This window comes from Phragmites australis, chromosome 5 (assembly GCF_958298935.1).
Source record: "Phragmites australis chromosome 5, lpPhrAust1.1, whole genome shotgun sequence".
Taxonomy (NCBI): Eukaryota; Viridiplantae; Streptophyta; class Magnoliopsida; order Poales; family Poaceae; genus Phragmites; species Phragmites australis.
The window spans coordinates 40942495-40963670 of record NC_084925.1 but is presented as its reverse complement, the minus strand read 5'-3'; positions in this window follow the sequence as shown (position 1 = coordinate 40963670).

Genomic DNA, 21176 nt, shown 5'->3' with positions numbered 1-21176 from the left:
CTCTCGAGTCACTTCAGTTCAGCAAGCCCCAGTCAACTTGCTCTTGCTTTCAGAACAAAGACTTTGGAGGTTTGGATGGTTAACGAGGTGATTGTATCTCTTAACTACTAAGAATTAAATTTTATATTTTTTTTTTGTCTTATAGAATTTTTTATGATAAATAATGTATTTATTGATGGTGAGATATTTGCTGTGATTTCATTAATATCTAAACTACACATCTCTAGTCTTTAGTAGTTGGTGACGTATCCGTCAATAACAAGATATATAGTGATTTTATTAATCTTTAAGTTCTATATCTTCAGTAGACTGGGGCTAGAAGCTCGCGGTTGAGTCTTCTTGTGCCACCCATTTGAGAGCCCTATAAATAGAGAGGTGAAACTATAAGAGAGTTTGAACCAGCCACTTGAGTCCTCTAGTGCCATCTATTTAAGAGCTTAGAGGTAGGATTTTATAGGAGAAAAGGATGAGTGTTTAGTCTATGTAATAGATGAGAGTTTTGATAGATAAATCTTTGTAATCTGTCTAAAATAGGGTTGATCATTTTGAGTAATGAAGTTTATATTTTTGCATATGATTGAATTCCGTTCTTTCTAGTTTTTCTCTGTTGGTTTCTTTGCAAGTTTGCAAGTTTTTCGGTTTTCATATTTGATTTTCATTTTGGTTTTTTAGTTGAAATTTCAGCACCTTGTGAGGTCATTCTTCTTATTGCTAAAGGCATAAAATTCATATACACACACTTATGTGATGGAGTCTTGAATTCTCTCGCCTCTAGATAATCAACTTGGATAGTTTCGTTACTCAGTGTTCATCTTTTTTTTCTTTGTAAGTTGTGATCTTTCGAGTGCTAAGATACATAGATTAATCTTAAATAGAACCTATAGTTCATATACCATCCGTAGAGTCGTGTTGCCTCGATTGTTTCTTGTTAAAACTTCTCTTTATTTTTGCTTCTGCTTGAGTTTTGAGGTGCGTTGAGTAGTCCAAATAGAAGAAGACCATCAATTTCGCAAGAAATTTATGATCCGCCTATTCACTCCTTTAATCGCTAATCTCGTTCCTATCATAGACGATATATTATTTTTAGAGAACACTAATCCGACGATCCCGACGAGCGAGGACGGTCCGGAGGCACACCACCTTTTTGATCCAGGGCAACAAGGCAAGCAACTAATATATTTCACCCATGTCAAATTTGGAAGTTTCAATTGATGAATATGCTTATGTATGTATACATGTGTCGGGTACCCTTGAGTAGAACCTATGCTAATTGCATCTTTCTACCTTGATCAATTGTTCAAGTAATTTTCTTGTAGCGTAGAGATGGTGTTACGTCTAGGTACAAGTACGATATACATGCTTATCAATGCTTAGGTCTTTCGATAGAAGACGAATGGCGGTGTTTTCCGTTGTTCGTGAGTATAAAGATTTCTATTGATTACAAATACATGCTAATGGCGAGATGGTTGGTGAGTATGAGACGATATGTGGGTAGTGTTAGGGGTGTCGTCTACCTCGGTGGAAAGTCTAGGGGGCAGGTCGGGAGAGAAAACCAGAGCACCATAGACCGCTTGCATCGTTTAAGACCGATCATCGGGGTTGTTGGCTTTAGCATTTACCTTACTCACCACATACCGATCTAATGGTAAGGCGAGTCGAATACCTTCGCAGCTGTGGCTTTGTTGGCGTGAACATTGATGGTGTGAGCGGGTGGGTTTGTAAGTGGTACTAGTTTGTTCTGGGAGTAGTTCTAGTATCGTCGCGCTGAGCGATGCATGCCCCACACGGTTGGGACTGGTTGAAAAATGTTGTCACGAGTACCCCTTGTGTGCACTTTGGCTGGTGGCACAAGCCGAATGGTCCTCGTGTCGTGTAAGTACAGGAGTATCCCCCTGCAGGGTGTATAAACATTTTGAACTGTCACGCTCTCGGTCATGAGCATGCTATTGTTTCATCTGCACCTGGTCATAGAGTTCTCGTTGTGGTTTATGGATGATGGCATGAGGTTGATGGTTGGGCATGTGATTCTGGTCTATGTATGGTGGTTGGTGGTTCGAGTTGGCACTTGTTCACATTTATATACTTGTTGTTATATTTACATATGCTCAGTTGTTGGTTATGGCAGGGTAGTTTCATATAAGTTGGTTAAGTTAGTTGCTCACACCTATGTCTAGGATGCTTACCGCTTAATTAACTTAACCATGTTTAAGTCTTGTTACCAGCTTAAATGCATGATCCATGGAGTCGGGAATATGTATACCTATATTGTGTAAGACTTGTGAGTACCTTCGTACTCAGGGTGCTGCCCTTAAGTTAATACATGTTCGTAGGTTGGTGAGGAAGAGGCGGTGTTCGGCTACTTTGTGCCTGCCGATCACGGTGGCCGGTAGGAGTAGCACACTCTACACCGAACTCAATATTTTGGTATGGAGCCTAAAGGCATGTGGCTCCATATCCTTTTGTTGTATAGTTTTCTTCCACTGCGTAGTTGTTGTTTCCTTTTTGTTGTAAATTACGGAAACAACTATATGTTTAAAGGCTTGTAATATAATGTTAATTACTTGCTCTTTTTTAAGTTTTGTTGTGATGTATATGTTGGAAAGACATGTGTTCCGATCTTGGGCACAAAACACATGCCGAGACTACCGGGACGACATTCTGATTAATCGTCGAGGTTGTGATTATGAAAAATGATCCGTTTGATGATTAATTTGAATACCGTTTGGACGGTTCCTCACAGCGTGGCATCAGAGCTTGGTTTAATTAAGTAGCCTAAACGTAATTTAGAACGTTGTTTAGTAAGTGGTCAACTTCACCTAAACAACTCACCAAGTTTTGTTTATGCCTCTTCATGATCAATATATATGAAAATGCAATATTATGTCCCTAAGTATAACTGCTTGTGAGTTTCGATGTTTGTTGTGGAGAGAAGTGCACGAGAAAGAAATGGTAGATAGGATTCGAGCATATCGTCATTTGCAGCAGTTTGCATGCATGCATTTTTTTCCTTGTTAATGACTAGTCAGAGTTTCTATCAAAACTGCGGACCTTCCGCACATTTTTGCGGATGTTCCACAAAAGTGCAGATGTTCCGGAGATTTTTGTGGATGTTTCGCATAAGTGCGGATACTCCGGCCATTTTTGAGGAACCTCTGCACTTTTTGAATGTGTGATGCCTTAATGTGCATCACTTGTGATTAGTAACTGACTAGTATTGTTGCCTCTAGGTCGGAGTTTTGACATTTCCCTTTTCGTTTTATCATTACAGAATGGTTAGAACTCGTCGCGATATGGATGAGCCCGAAGGCTCGAATGAGAATAATCCTTCCCCGTTGCCAACAATGGTGGAAGTGCTCATGAGAATTGAGCAGAACCGCCAGATGAACCAGACTCTTCTTGAGGCTCTCGTGCACAACACGGCACCTCATGGAGGGGGTGGAGCCGGGCGTCGAGATGACTTCTAAGATTTTTTGTGGACTCAGCCGCCAACCTTCACGCGGACTGAGGATCCTTTGGATGCCGATCACTGGCTCTGGACGATCAAGCAGAAGATTGCTCTCCTCAGATATGAGGATCATGAAAAGGCGCTCGTTGCTGCCCATCAGCTTCAGGGCCCAGCGGGCGCGTGGTGGTCCAACTTCTTGGCCATGCACCCCGCCAACCACCGAGTGTCTTGGGCGGAGTTCCGCGCGGCCTTCCGCTCTTTCCACATCCCGAGTGGCCTCATGGAGATCAAGAGGCGGGAGTTCGAGGATCTCAAGCAAGGAGGTCGAACCGTGATGGAGTACGTGCAGGTGTTCAATCACCTTGCGCAGTATGCTCCCGAGGAGGTCAGTGCTGATGAGCGGAAGCAATGCCGCTTCGTCAATGGCCTCAACTCAAAGATGCAGGACCGACTGTCTGCACACGAGTTCACCGACTTCAACAAGTTGGTGAGCACGTCCCTCACGGTGGAGTTCAAGCTTAAGAACCACCAGGAGGAGAAGAAGCGCAAGAGGGGTTCCTCGCCTTCTGTGGGCAGGAGCTCGCAGCGCGCCCGCACGGAGAGTCTACCTCCACCATCTCGCGTGCCGGTGTCGGGTGCTATTAGTATCTATTTGTTTCCTTAAAATATTCAAAATATAGTAAAGGTCATGTAAAAAATTTTCCCTCATTTTTTATAGTTTTCCCCCTATGTATGATATATGCAAGGAGTGGATAGTATGATTAAACAAAACATAGCAAATCTTATTCCATATTTGTTTCTATTTTTCCTAACTTTCTTGTTATTTTTGATGATTTTTTTATTTTCCTTGAACTTCATGAAAATTCAAATAATGTGTTTGGTAACCGCCAAAATTCGATCGGTTATCATAAAAAACGCTCCAATTCCTACCAGTTCGGTTATCGTCAAAATCGGTCGATAAATTGTAAAAATCGCTCGGTTACCGGTCCAATTCGCTCAGTAACCGACGGTCCAATTCGCTCGGGTTTTGGCACCGTTTGCAAATTTTTCCAATTGAATTTATACGAATTTTTGCCGAATTTCAAGCGATTATCGTGATAACCGCGGTTTTTCGGTAATCGTCTGGTCTCGGTTTTCATTCGCCAAACGAATTTATAAACCTTGCTTATAACATCTCTAGCTGCTACCTTAAACTATTGTGTTGGTATCACTGTACCATTTTTGCCAATCGTGCCTGGCGGCAAACTACTTCAGCAAATGTCGTTTTCTAGTGCTACAGTAATACAGGGAGGAGATAGGTACTCTAGATTTGCTGACTCTTTCTCCATCCCTTAACACTATTCATAAGAAATGACTATGATCAAAAAAATGAAAGTAATAAAAGATAGAAAATAGAGTAACTGCTGAAGATAAAAAAATGATATTATAATAATGTTAAAAAATATTATAATAATATTATAAAAGATAAATTTTTAAAATATCTATTGAAGATGTTCTTACATCAACACCGAATGTCATGGAAAGAATTTCTCACGGACACTGTCACACTTGTAGCAACAATTTGGTCACCATGAAAAATTTATAGTTTGCCACATTTTTACTCACAATTATGATAAAAAAAAAACCCATAAAATGTGACGAGCAAACAGATATGTAGTCTTGTAAGCGAAGTACTCATTCAAAAGTCATGATTTACTGCTGCTGATACTTTTTTTCTTTTTTGAAAAGTAGTTTCTCGATTAATGTCACACGGTGCTTCCAAACCGTATAGGACAATGATGCCATCCAAAAACGATCAAGTTTTATGGCGATCCTAACTGTCTTGAAACGTACCAGTACAGCCGGCAGTTAAAGAGTATAGTAATGCAGGAATTTGAAACTGCAAAATTACATTGATTTAATGCTGCAAATTAGATTGCACCGGTAGTGTGTACGTTGTACATCTTGATTTGGTGAACATTAACACATCATTTGTCAATGATTATCTTAGAACCTAGTATCGTACAGGAACAATTCATCTCCACAACTTGCGAAGATCACAAGCTCACAGTACTTCCCTGCGTCACGAGTTCACCGTCATACCTTACAAAATACAACGGCCCGTGAAAATTTCCCATGGTTTCCTACAGTGGCTACCAAACTACCGTTTGTTTGTAGAATTTGCTACTGAATTTGTATGGATTTCATTCGTCTCGAACGAGGCTAAGAAGATGCACTGTCGTGCAGGCATGCACGAAACGGGACGGTCTGATTCCAGTACGTGGTCCATTCGTTGGGGGGGTAGGACGTGGGCCGGTTCGGCGTCGGCGTCATGCAGAGCAGTCGCGGTCGTACAGCTACGGGACGGAGCAACGGTCATGGGACGGCATGAAGGGTGCCCATCTGCCAAGCTGGCCGCCCGGCCTGAGCAGAGCTGCATCAGCGTCGATCGCGACTTTCCCCTCCCAAATCCAATCACGTCGTCGCATATATGACCTTGCGAATCCCGAATGGCGTATATTTCCTTTCTCTTTTATTTTGAGGAAAAAAAATAGTGTGTTCAATTGCAAACATGTATTGCACATCCAGCAAAGAGCAAAAGTCTTCATTTCTGTTTTTAAATAAATAGAACGCCCATTTCCAGATACAAGAAACGAAAATGCAAGTATTTGGTGACTAAGACCACCAAATTAAGCGACAAGCAGACCTTGCATAAACTGTGTGCACGGCCACGCCAGTATGCCATGAAGTCAAGGGATGAGTCCATGAAGGAAACAATGTACAGTGTACATGACCAAACAATAGTTTTTTTTTCCTTGAATGGACAAACAATAGGAAATTTTAAAGTTAGGGATGTGTCTATAATGTCAATGCGACATTATTGGCGGTGCATGGATGGCGATTACCTTCGGAATTATGATCCTAAACAAATCACTGGATCTATTTGGTTGCCTGTTTCCCAGTCATCGGCTCAGTTGATGTGTATAAATTTAAAGAGAAACATATTTGATTAGTTGCATCATATATCCTAGGTTGCATCCGCAGATGCAAAAATACGTTGGGAGCCTGCATCTCACCTACGTTCGATTCGGCCTTCTCTCCACATCCAGGCCCTTCAGATGCAACATCTCCACAGGGGACCCACCGGTTAAAACGACTGACTCGGGCTCATGTTACCCCCTCCTCGTCGTAACCTATCTCGCGCACCTTCCAGGATCGACCCCCTCCCCTGCGTTGCCTCCACTGCACAAAGCAGATCCACCCTCTAGATCGATCCCCTCCAGGCTTGTCATTGGATCTGTGGATTGTGGTAAGTCCCGGGCTTGCTCCACCCTCCAGAAGCGATTCCAATCACGCTGCAAGAGCACTGGGGGGGAGTTCCTCAGGGAATGGCGTCGAGGTCGTCAGGGGAGGAGGCCAGAAACCCGGCCTCGATGATGTTGACCCTTAGGCGGGCGAGCAAAGGTTCTCAGCGCTGGTGCCGAATATGCAAACGTAGTTAGGGTCGTTGATGTGGTTGGGGATGAACTCGGGCCATCGCGATAGTTGGGACGCCTGGATCGGGCGGGCCAGTGCGTGGAGGTGGCGTGCGGGGCGACCGGTGGTGGCGGGCCCGTGCTAGCGACCTCCGACGGGTCAAAGCAGGTGAGCGGCGATGGCAAATTGAGGCTTCGAGCAAGCGAGCGGCAACAGCGGGTCTGTGCGGATGAGCTGTGGAGAATCGTCCAAATTGAATTCTAATTAATTGTTAAGTAAATTATTTACATAATCATGACTACAATAATTAATCAGAATGCAATCCCGGTAGTCTCAGCATGTGTTTTGTGCCAAAGATCAGAACACACGCCTTCGCCACATATGTCATCACAACAAAGCTTAATAAAAAGCGAGTAATAAAATTATATTACAAATCTTTAGAGGATTATCATTACAATAATTATTACAACATTCGAACACTAGGATGATAAAAGAACAACCTCACCTCCTAGCCAACTATAGATACTACGCAGTGGAAAGCCAAACTATGAACAACAAAATTGGGTGAACCCATTTGCACTAAGGCTCCACCCCAAAACCTCGTCACTCGAGTAGTTTGCACTACTCCCGTCCGTCACCTACATCGGCGGACATAAAGTAACCAAACACTAGCTCCTCCTCACCTGTAGCACATGTAAAAGCAGTGTGAGTACGAAGGTACTCACAAGATTTAATTCATAATATGAGCCTATAATGGCCCAGCTTTAAGGATTATGTATTTGGATGAGTTAGCAAGGAATTGACCATGAGGTTAAATAGATTCATATTAAAAAATAATTTTTAACACAAAGGTGTGAGCATCTACACTTAATCACATATACTATTTTATCTTGAAATTAACATCATGAACATATCTGGAACAGAACCATCCTATATCAACAATATTCATCACCAACCATTTCCAACATACCATATAATCATCCCACATCGGACTCTACGACTGCTGCAAATAGATAGAAGCATGCTCATAACCGAGAGCGCAGCGATTCGAATTGTTCTTACACCCTGTAGGGGTACATCTTTACCTACACAACTAAGGGATCATTTGGCTTGCGTGACCACATAGGCCCACACAAGGAGGTACTCGTGTCAACATTTCACAAGTAAGCTCCAACCGTTTGAACATACGCCTCTAGGTGTAGGGGTCATCTAAAATTACTCTCAGAGCAAACTAGATACCCTTATAAGCCTATTATGCCTATGACACGCGAGACATGCAAGTCAAAAGGTCATAGCTACACGAGGTATTCGACTCATCCTTCCCATAATCAGATATGTGATTAGTACGGAAAGTGCTAGAGCCAACTACAACAATATCGATGATTAAACGATGCAAGCGGTCTATGACATCCGGGTTCCTCTCCCGATCTACCCCTAGCACTACCCACATCTCATCTCATTCTCACAACTCATACTTCCTAATATCATAATTATCCTGGTGAACAATAAAATAAGCCTTAATCTCGCGAACAATTATTGAACCACTGCTCGACTTCTACCGAGAACCTATGCATTGCTAAGCATGTCGGTTAACCTTTTAAGTTAGACATCAATAATATTCTACCCAGGTTACAAGGATAAGAATCATAAATAAGATCAAGGTAGAATTAATACAACAATATAGATTCTACACATATAACCAGACATTGGAACGCTAACATGCATAACTTACATAAGCAATAACTTATCAGTTTAGACTCCACATGATCCAAATTATAAGGTGAAATATGTTTAGATGCTTGGCTTGCTGCTCCGGCTCCTTCCTGATACTTCCTATGCAACACTCACAAAACTCCGGTGGTTCAGTATCACCTTCGGTCGACGTGTCGCTCTCTAAATAAGTTGAGAATGCATCAAATAAGAAAATGATGATGAAAATGTAAGCTTATGATGCTTGAAACACAACTAATATGAAAATCATCGTATTTTAAAAAGCATTTGAAAAAGATCAGCAAACGAATGGGGTTAGAAAATATTTGAACCTCAAATTGGACAATTAAAGACTATAGTGCACCGTGTAGCTGGCAGTCAGACCAGATGAAGTGGCGGTCAGACCATCGGCGTGCAAAGAGTTTCGTGCTTTAGCGATCAGACCAGACCCCTAGGTGGTCAGAGCACATGGGCTGACGGTCAGACCGGTCCTAGTAGTGGTCTAACTCCTGACCATGGAGTTTGACAAAGGTTTTGACATATAACCGGCGATCAGACCGGCCTGAGCGGTGGTCAGACCATAAGTCTCTATTGGCAACACCTTGGCGAGGTCGCCGACGAAGGCTCCGGCAATGCTTTCGACCACAAAAGGTACCAAAACGCTCTAGCAGACTAGTGGAGTTCTTCTAGGATGGTTTGGACAACATTCACTGAGCCAAACTTAGAAAGCTCCATGGATGGGATCTAGGCTAGGGTGGAGCTCAAGTCTAAATGGAATGGGGACCGATTAGGGATTGGGAATGATGGAAAAATGGTAGGAGATATCTCACCCATCCAGGCCAACAGAATATACACCGAACCAAGCTGACTTTGTCCATTACCCTTCGTGTTAGCGTAGGAAAGCTTTCTATTAGAGGACATCATTCCGGGGAAGCTCCGATTCAAAGATCGGGCTCTGGGGTGGCGTACGGGCTTGGGGTGAATGAACGTAGAAACTCCTCCGACGAAGAGGAGGAAGGGGATGAGCTCAAGGAAGCCTTTGAGAATCTCAGAGGAGCCTCTCCCGTTGATCTCTGGTCGTTGGTGCCGTCCTCCCCCTTCTCTCCCTCGGTTCGTTTGAAGAGAGTGAGTTTGAGTGAGAAGGAAGTGAGAGAGAGAGAGAGAGAGAGAGAGAGAGAGAGAGAGAGAGAGAGAGAGAGAGATACCAGTCGATGGCTTAAGTGGAAAGCTACTGCACACTGGCGGTCAGATCATGGGCTCATGCGGTTAGACCACCCTGGGATAGAGGCCAAAATGGTTTTGCACACCTCTGGCAATCAGACCGGCGGTGGTGTGGTTGGACTGCCAAGGGAGGCCCAATTTCTTCCTAAGGGTCTAGGGTCTTCCTAACCATCTCCCAACTATTTCTACTCAAATAAACGGTGGAAACACGCATAGACTCAAGACACGGATTTTTGAAACATTGTTAAATACTTAAAACATGATTTTAAGACGTTATGATGACTATACATACTTAATTTCATAATTAATGCCTTGGGATGTGACATGAGCTTCAATAGCAGCGAGGAACGGGAAGGTGACGGGTGAGAGGAGCCTGAAATGGGCGGCGATAGAGGTCCTAGAGGAGCAGTATGAGCATGAGGATGAGAGGGAGAGGGAGAGGCAGAGGAGGAGGCTGACGATGGGCCGAAGGGTGATGGTGTGAGCAGTTGGCGATAGGGATGGGGATTTTGGTGGAGTAGAGATGAGGGATGGGGGTTAGCGGGGGGAAGAGATGAGGGAGGAGGCCATGGTCGTCGGGGTTTGCTCGGGGTCGTCGACTCAAGAGCGGCAGGGGTTTTGGGGACGGTGGAAGCTTAGCTTAATTATTAAAGCTTTACTGCTCTGCCATGTTTCTTTAGAACTCGGAGAGAGTGCTGCTCGGTAATTGCGATATGAGAACTGCAGTTCATCTAAACGTTGCTCCCCCTCACTCTTCTCTCTCTCTCTCTCTCTCTCTCTCTCTCTCTCTCTCTCTCTCTCTCTCTCTCTCTCTCTCTTTGCAGGACTGCATCGGAACGCTAATAAGGAGGCAGCTCCGGGTCTTGCTGCGTGTCTCTGTGAAGAAATAAGGTAATTTGTATATGTGGAGAGCGAAGGCAATGCTGACCTGATTTTCCACTGTCACCAATCTAGGGTTTATCTTTCCCAAGGTTATTGGAGAGTCTGTGGATAATGACACCAACACCAACACCCCTCCACCGACATGGGTTCCAACATGGGTTCCACCGAATGCCTTTGAGGAAGCTGCTGTTGGATCTGCCGAGGGGAAAGGGAAAGACTCCTTGAGTGGGGCTGGTTCCAAGAGGTAGAGGGCCATTATCATAGAGGATGAGACCATCATCTTCAATGGCATGACCGAGGCTGTCAAGGATATGGCAGGTGCAATCAAGACAACCGTCCATGCAGAGGCACATCCCGATATGTACAATGCTATCATGAACCTCCCTGGCTTCAACGAGGATGCATTGCTAGCCGCTCTCGATTGGCTCTACGACCACAAGCCACGAAACATTGGTTTTGTGCAGATGGGTGTTGAGCATCATCGTAAGTGGATGAATTGTTGGATCACCAACCACTACTTCACTGACTAGTATGCTTCTCATCTAATCAATAACCTTTTGCCTACTTAGTTGGTGGTCGATGAAGATTCATCCTCTTGTAAGACCCTAACTATTTATGTAAGATGAAATTGTAGACATCTTCTAATAGCTAACCTTAGTATAGGAGGTGGCACTATGGGTTGTGATGATGATGTGCTCTAAAACATATAACTTGTTGGCTGCTCATCTGATTACTTTTTGTATATGCTTGGGGTTCATGCTTAGGTGCAATATGGACATGTGTTTATTGTGCAAATCAAGTTAGTTGGCCAGCTTTCTTTTTTGTCAAACTGTTGAGTTATGGGCACTTCAACTTTGCTGCAACTATTATTCTAATACCCCCTAGTCAGTCTGTGAATAGAGTTATTGGAGGTTCATTCTATCTTTCTGGCTTAAATATGACATTGCTCCTTATGATCTAATGAATCTTAGACCAAGGCCAAGGGATTCCCTTCACGGCCAGATTCCCGTCGTGAAGGGATTCCCGTTCCCTTCAGCGCTCCCAACGGTTTCCCTTCACGGTTTCCTTCACGACGGGATTCCCAGGGTCATTCCCTTCAGGACGGGATTCTCTCTCCTTTCCCTTCGCGATTCCCTTCGAAGGGAAGCTGTTGGAGATGAGAGGAAATAAAGGGAATGAGAACAGAGAAGGGAATCGGGAAGGGAACGAAATGAAGGGAATATGGTTGGGGGTAGTCATTAGATATGCAAACTGAAGCCTAATTGCTTTAAGCACTTAAGCTAGCAGGGTTTTGGCAATATTAGTTAACTATTTTGTCTCTGTTTCATTAAGTACATGAGCTCTATAACACTACATACACAAGACCTCTAAGACTTAACCAAATTTATTCTACAAAACTCAAAAATAGGGGTAACCAGACCACTGCTCAGGTGCAGGGTCACCATACTTGCCTAATATGGGTAGCCAAACACCTTCACAGCATTTCCAACCTCACCATATGGTTTCAGATTTGACCTACCAAACACAGACTTAACTGAACTTGCATCCCTAGCTGCAGGCAATCAAACACTCTTCTTTCTTAAAAAAAATGGACCCCTAGCCAGGTTCTCACCATGCGAGATATAGGGCAACTAAATAGGCCCTAGATGTAGCATATGGATGCAACCCATTAGAACATACTAGCAACTAGGAACGTGTTACACACATGTGAAATTAATAATATTATAATATTGTGACAGGGTTAAAAAATATTACATAAAAAATAATTAGAAAATAAAAAGTTGAGGATGCACCTCTATAGATGGCAGGAAATAATAGTGTATTAGCATTTTTTAATATTGATAATGTCTATTAATTGTATGTTTTTAAATTGATTGAAAGTTTTCAAAAAAATAAGAGAGGAGATGGGGGTATCATCAACTTTAATTATGTATTGTTTGATTATGTAAAATATACGATGGAGATATTTAAATTTATTTAACTCGTCTATTTAATAAAAGTACATATGTAAACACTTTAGAATACGTGCAGTATTAATTCTTGATGGCACCTTGAGAATCCATGCATGCGTGCGTGGATGCATCCAAGATCTCAACTGCAGTATTTGCTCCAGAAGCTGTCCATTGAATAAGCTGCTCGCCTTGCCCCGTCGAGTGGAAGCTGCTAGAGATTAAACTAATCTGAGTCGCATGAACTTCATTGGTCACATGAACACTATCATAATTAATACGGAAATTAGAGATTAGAATTTGAATTAGGTGAAGCCATCCTCTTATAGTTGCTGTAGATACTTGATCACGGTCTGGGAGATCCCGGCGGCATGGATCGGCCTTTAGATCAGCAAAGTGCCCTCCAAATTGGATTTGGAGAAAGGTTTTAGGGGGCAATTGCTAACTACGATTTAATGACGAGGTTAGTCTCGAGTTCAAAGCTATCCCTTTATTTACAACGCTAACTGACATGTGATTTAACTGTTTATGTTTAGCCCCTAATCAAATGCGCATAAGGTAGTTCCTTAATTAATTATGCTGCAGCTTAAATTATGGGTTAACTTTAGTCAAAGATCACATTATTATCTAAAAGCAAGTGCAGGGCACATGGTGCGCTCCTGAGGAAGCATCCGTGGAACAAAGATCTGTCACTGTTTTCTTGTCAAGACCAAATCTTATGCCGGCTTTGCACATTGAAACACCAGTAGAAAGAGAGAGGCTATAAGTTTGTTTTGCTATACATCCATGTGAGGGAAAATTGATCGCTCAAGGAGGGACCAAGTGCTTGCTCCGTTGCTGGCAGAGTATCGTCGAGCGCTACATTGGTCCAGACTCGAATCCAAGTGACCATCTTCTTTTTGTAAGTAAACGCTAGTTTTTGACATTATTTCGAAGAAAAAGAAAGCAACTCAAGGGGGAAAAAATCAGTAAGGAATAAGGGTGGAGTGAAGCTTCCAAAGAAGTGTTGTTTTTCTCCAGCTGAAATCTTCCAAACAACTGAACAAGTTTGCAGCTGCGCCATCTCGTACAGGAGAAACCGGACCGGGCCACTGTCGTGAGTGCCCCTAAGTCCACTGTCGCCGTTGTTAGAGCATCCTAACGAATTTCTTTAGAATCTCTTCACTAAATTTTTTTTTCTCTTTAACATTTTAATAGCGATCATTCTTTCTATAACAGAAATTTTTTTTCCTTCACGAATCCATTAAAAAAACTATCAGAGATAAGAGAAAATAAAATAAATAAAAATAGAATAAGATATCAGAAAATAAAATAAAATAAATAGAATATAGTTGGATGCTCCTAGCGAAATGCAGACAAATCCCTCTCGGCCGAGCTGAAATAGTCGCCATCTGTAATAACAACGGCTGCAGTAAACTATAACCGTGTTCATGTAATCATGTTGTGCTGTCAAGCTCCGACAGAGTCACAGATCGATGCCCGGGAAGGACAATAATCGCAGGAATCATTGCACATAAAAAGTGTAGCTACACACTACACAGATGGTTGACATCTGACAGTTCTTACCGTTCCAGATCATTATTAGTTAGCCAGTTTAACCTGCTGATGTCTGTCTGATCCTGCTTCATCTCGAAGCTCAGCATGTCCGAACTGCAAGACTGTGTGCGTCAACAGCGTGACGCACTCATGCCATTGCTAGCCTTGTGCGATTTATCCACTGTTCTTCTTTCCACAAACATACAGATTAAGGCTAACTCCAGCAGCACCTGTAGCAGCAAGTATCACTGTAGCAACGCTGCCCACAGGGGCTGACAGTGGGCCAGGAGGCAGAAAAACGCATCGGGTACTTAGCGATACTGTAGCAACACTGTTTATAGAGGCTGACAGCGGGGCAGAGATAGAAAAAGAGGAGTAGAAGATAGTAAATGGGGTAGCTGCTGGAGATGAAAAAATAAGGGATGCTGTAATAGTGATAGAGGATGCTGTAATAGTGTTTTTGAGGATGAAAATTTGAGGTAGCTGCTGGAGATGACCTAAGTAAGGGTATTCTGTTAAACGGGTATCGCGAGAGATATAATGGTTAGAGGTATAAACGTTTCTCACGATTAGTACGAGGCATATGCGACCAGTCTTCTTACACCATTATATAAATTCATGACCGGTCTGACTGGTCGCATGATCAGATCTAACATAACTTGTCTAATCGTATTTATTGACATCCACGTAAGTGTTTTTCTTCTCCAAATGCCAACTCTAGAAGGCGAAGTCATGAACGGCGTAAAGGAGTCTTATCCTAATGCTACGGGGTGAGACTTTTGCAGGTCGATACAGCGTCGCATGACGGACAAGACGTTGTCAGCAGGCCGGTCAAGCAAGTGGTCGGGGACGGTCCTCCATAATAATAGCTTGTGTTAGATATTAGGATAAATAAGGTCTTTTATTTGGATCCACACATAAATTCTCCTCCTCCCTACTATATAAAAGGATGAGGATCCTGTTTGTAAAAGAAGGAAGATCAAGTCTGACAGCTAACTAGAACTACCTCTATAACCAATTGAGATCCTTCATAACTCAATACACATGATGTAGGGCTATTATCCTCCAGAAGGTCTGAACCTGTATAACTCCTTGTGTCCCTGAGTCTATTGTACGCGCACACATCGATTTTTGAAACACTATTCATACACACGTTATCTAGTATACCCCGAAATCATTGTCAGAGACTAACTCTCGGCATTTGGTGCGCCAGGTAGGAGGGCGCGTTTTCGTTGTTTCATCAAGTTTGAAAAACTTGATCAGGTTACCCATAGACGGATCCACGGCAACCACTAAGTCCCGTTCTGAGGACCCCGGCCATCGCGATGTATTCGTCATGGGGTACCACTCGGATAAACCTGGTGTGCTCCAGGTATGGGACACCAAGATGGAGTCTAGGAGATTCGAGACCCAACATGAGGCCTGCTTGGCGGACCATACAGTAGGGGAAGCTAGAGGCCCTCACATCCCAAGTGCCGGTGACGAACCCCCGGCTATACACCCAGAGGGAAACAAGTCCGGCGCCGGACACGCAGGTGCTTCAAGATAGCCCACACATCCTCAGCGTTGTCCTAAGTAGCCCCTACACAGGGTGCAGTCTACGATGGCGTTGTTGCCTAGGCCATCGCGCCACCCAAGCGTCGGGGGTTCCCCCCTAGTGACTTATCACCACTCTACGCCTAGCATCTCGACTACGAGACCATAACACCGGTGTAGAACCTACAGACCCTGTCAGTGCTCCTTAGCCACCCACCGGTACTTATACCAGAGGGCTCGCCTATAGCACCGTGGCTGCGTGATCTCGCCCTCCTGGCCAAAACCGCCCGACGCCAGACCGCGTCAACATGTATCGTGCCCATCATAAAGGCCGGTGAGGGTCACAGTTGCCAAGGGTCACGGCAGGGCCCGTGGTAGAATAAGTCTCATGCTCCCTCAACCACAGGAGGTACTCGTGGACCACCGCCACATCAAGACAGCCAACCTTCCTATGTACGTGACTCTTTATGCCAACGTGACCTTAGTGGTGTGATTTAGAGCTAGGTGGCCACTAAAGAGAAGGAGGACCGGGCTAGGCGGAAGCAGGAATGGGGCAAGCAGACCTATCGCACGCCTTACCCTTGTAGGAAGGCATCGGATGACTCCACCCTGTCACCGGGACTCCAAGACCGCCATCTCTCCCCCGGATGTGTGCCGTCGCCCAACAACGAGTGGCTCCCCGTTACGGGACAGGATACAACGCCCTATCCGCTCGGTTACAGGAGGTGCGCTGGCCACACAAGTTCTGGTCGATCCTAGCCAAGAAGTATGATGTCTCGACCAACCTAGAGGAGTTCCTGCAAATCTACACCACCATGGTGCAGACTGTAGGAGGCCATGGGAAGGTCATGGGCAACTACTTTCCTACCGTCTTGACTGGTTCCGCTCGAACCTAGCTGATGAACCTCCCCCACGAGTCGGTTCACTCTTGGGAGGACCTGTGTGACCAATTCATCGTCAACTTCCAGGGGACCTACGCTTGACCAGGGTTCGAGGACAACCTATATCAGGTCCGACAGTGACAAGAAAAGTCGCTACAAGACTTCATATGATGTTTCACCAAATGCTGGAACACCATTCTAAGGATCACGGGAGAATCTGTGATCATAGCGTTTAAGTGAGTGGTCAAAGACCAGAGAATAGTCGAGAAGCTAACCATCGGGTAATCCGAACCACAACCGCTCTTCGAGCTCGCAGACAAGTGCACACAGGCTGCTGAGAACCGAGAGTGGCAAATCGACGCTAGGCCGTGACCTACTTCCGACTAGCGCACATCTTCCAAAAGGGTCGGTTGGAAGGACAAGAAGAGCAAGTGCAAGACTGGACCTCTTGAGGTCTTGGCAGTCGAGCAAACCGACCTAACATGTCGGCGCTTCGAGAAGAAAGACGGGAAAAAAGGTTAGGGTACTGCCCGATCCATCGTACAGACGCCCACAACTTGACTGAGTGCAAGGTCGTTCGAGGCATCATCGACTAGGAGCTCAGGGAGTGCAAGCACAAGCATGGCAAGGACTATAAGGACGGGGCCGCCCCCGACTAGGTGACACTGGGATACCAGCATGCCGATCACATGGTCCACCACATTTTCGTAGACGCCATGACATATTCCTCTAACAGGGAATACAAGTCGATGGTCCGAGAGGTGTGGGCAACCACATCGGACCTGAGCCCATACCTGAAGTGGTCGGAGGTCCCACTCACTTTTAGCCAGGCCAACCACCCTGTGTGTGTCAGATGCCCTAGTCGCTACCCCATTGTGGTCGAACCCACGGTGTAGAACATCCAGCTGGGCCGAGTACTCGTCGATGAGGGGAATTTGATCAACTTCCTCTTCACCAACGCGTTGGACGCCCTACAGATTCCGAGGAGCTCATTAAGGTCATCTCCACCCTTCTTCGGGATCACCCTGGTCTCCTCAGCAAATCATCTAGGGAATATCGAGCTGCCCGTTACCTTCAGCTCGGTGGACAACTTCAGAACCGAAAGGGTCCTGTTCAATGTGGCCGACTTCGGGACTGCGTATAACGCGATCATCGGACGACCAACGATGGCCTAGTTCATGGACATTTCCCACTATGCATATCAAGCGATCAAGTCCTCACTAGGGCCGAGCGCTACTCGCCCCCGATGGACTTGTCGAGCCGTGTCTTGTTCCGCGCACCAAGAACCTGACTAGCGGGCGGATAGAACAAAACAGGTGTTCAACCCCCATGGTTTTTTATTCATGGAGAGGTTAGGTTACTGGCTAACTAGTTGCATATGATCGTATTAACTATCCTATTACATACCAACCCTATCCTCCCTGGCTCAAGCGGCTAGCGCAAAGTTGATAGAAAGAGTCCGCCAAACTCTCACATTTATTTTTCCTCAAATGAGTCAAGGAACCTCTTATAATCCTCCTTGGAGTGGCAGCTCACCACTCCGGGGATCGGACGATGACCAGCATAAGGTTCAGGGAAGGTGGCCGACGCAAAGATCCTGTTGGAGCTGTTGACCGGCACTGGCGCACCCTGTAGACCTCCCTTCTGCTTCATCTCCGACTCTTCCTCTTCATCGATGTCCTTCTCCATAAGGTCCTAATCAACCCCCTCCTCGGAGATATCGATGACCTTAGCCGAGAGATCCGCCCAGGCGAGAGATCAAGATGGACCGGAGGGGGGCAGGACTTCACAACCGCCGTCTCTGGAAGCAATACGGCGAGCGGATCCGGAGTTGGAGCCGACTCTGCCTCCGCCGAGCTGTCTGAGGTCATCGATCTATCTGGCGATGAGGGAGGGGAATATGCCATGGCCTCTGGGCCTGTAGATACTACAGGGCAGAATGCAAGACAGGATGGAGACGGATAGATTCTAGGCACTAAAAGCTTGAGGGTGAGAAGTAATACAAGGGGGTGGCTCGAAAGGCCATCAAGAACTCCTCCTTTTTAAACCACAGTGACACCCCAACCAACGTGGCCTTCAAAACCGTTCAAAACCCGAGGGAGCGCACAAAAGGAATCGGAGTCCTTCAGGTCCAGTGGCAATCAATGTCTCTCTTTCTCTCATACCCTCTTTTTCCCTCTCGGGATATTTAAACCTCCCCATGTGATGCAAAGTTCATAGTTGCACTCTGAGGACTTACGTCATCAATGACCACTCTCTAGGTAGACTACATCCACCCAAGGCCCAAGTGGTGTGACCAGGTCGGGCCACGGTCACGAGGAAGCTCGGAGGCTACTGTCGGCGTATTGAGTAAAGGGGTACCCTGGCAAATGGGTCCCGCGAGGGATATAAAGGATAGAGGTATATATTTCCTAAAACTGGTCGGCCGCACGACCAGGGTATGGTTCTCACGACCAGTACGTGGCATACGCGATCAGTCTCCCTGCAACATCACATAAACCCGCGACTGGTCTCACTAATCACAGGACCGGATCTGACACAACCTATCTAATCACATTTATTGACATCCACTCAAGTATTTTTCTTCTCTAGGCGCCAACTTCAGTGGGCAAAGTCATAAACGACACAAAGGGGCCTTGTCCTATTTCGTAGCATTAAATGCTATGGAGTGAGACTTTTGAAGGTCGACGCGACACCGCACGACAAACGAGACATTGTCAGCAGCCCGATCAAGCAAGTGGTCGAGGAAGGTCCTCCATAATAATAGCTTGGGTTAGATATTAGGATGATCAGGGACTTCTGTTTGGACCCACACATAAGTTCTTCTTCTCCTTACTATATAAAGGGGTGATGACCCCTTTTGTAAAGGAAGTAAGATTAAGTCTAGCAGTCACCTAGAACTACCTCTGTAACTAATTGAGATCCTCTATAACATAACACATAGGACGTAAGGTTATTATCCTTCGAGAGATCTGAACCTGTATAACTCCCTGTGTTCCTGAGTCCATTGTACACGCACACATCGATTCTTGAAACGCCGTTTACGCACCCGCTGTCCAGCATACCCCGAAATCATTATCAATAACTAATCCTCGATAGAAACAGCTCATTATGGCATCAAAAATGCTAGATGTTTATAGCTAGGTGTTTAAGAAAAGAGAATGTTAAACATCTATATAAATTTTGTAATTTTTAATATAAACAAAGATTATATGTACTTAAATATAGTTAACTATCTTATTAGCACTAATATATACAGTGATATTTAAGTAAACACTTCATCTTTTGTTTAAACACATGTGCTACTGCAGTTGAGAAAAAAGTTTTTTTTTTCTAAACATCTCCTCTGAACACTCATTATACATGCTCTTACGAACCAAGCTAAAACAAATCAGACACCTAGTTTTTTTCGGAGTTTTTGACATTTGTTTGCTAGCTGCAAGCTGACATCGAAATTTGGCAGGGATTTTTTTTAAGAGAGATTCCTCGGTTTTTATTGAAAGCCAATAAAAAGTTACAACAACAACAAAAGAAACAAAAATACAAATTTAGCAGGAATTTACAGGGGAAAGATTGTATTCACTGGAATTGTGAGTAGGTTGTGTGATTTTTTGCAGATTTCCTACTTGGAATCCATTTCGATTGGAGATTCTATTTCTACCTCAAAGGCTAAGGGGGAAAAGAAATTGTTTTGAAATGCAGTTCGTCACCTTGCATCTTCTTTGCTTTGCCTCACGGACGTTGAAGAAGGGGGGCTACCCTCGTAGGTGCCCAGAAACAGGGGAAATGTGCCTCCGGGGTGGTGAGGTCTGGCAATGGAGGTGGAGGGTGCCCACGCCGGTCATGTCAATATCAAATAGGCAATGGTGATGAGAGCAGCACGTAGGCAGGAAGCCCCACTGCTTTTCTGGCCTTGCATGGATTTTAGCTGTCATCTTCTTCTTCTCCTTATTCTTCCATGGTGGTGTCACGGTGAGGATGGCTCCAGTTGAAGGTGGTGGCTCAGACGGCGGTCGTGTCGGTGATCTTGGGGCCAATGGTGCCAGGCTAGATGCTTGTGGTTGAAAAACCAGTTGCGCGGGATGTACGGCGATGGGGTTGGTGGCGGTCGCCAATGGCAGCGCAACCTCGTCGGCTGCCATGTAGCTGCCTAGAGATTTTATAGATTAATCTGTATTTTGTATAACGACTATTAATTGTCCGGTATGTTTTTTAAAAGAGTGATTGTGATTATTTATCGCGATCCATTATTTTTTTTAAAAACCCTCAAATTTGGACAGTAATTATTAGAGTAAATTTTGTACGTATACTTAACAAAATTATTGTAAAAATAATTTCACAAAACTATATATTTAATATTGATTTTATCGTAAAACTACAGATAATTTGGTAAACTTATCCAAAACTACATATTTAAGAAAAAAATTTATAAAACTATATATATAACACTGATTTTATCGTGAAACCACATATTCTAGAAGAGTTATTCTCAATCCCATTACTATAACGATCAGGTGTCGTTTACAGTCTCATAGCACCTGACAGCTCATGAAACAGATC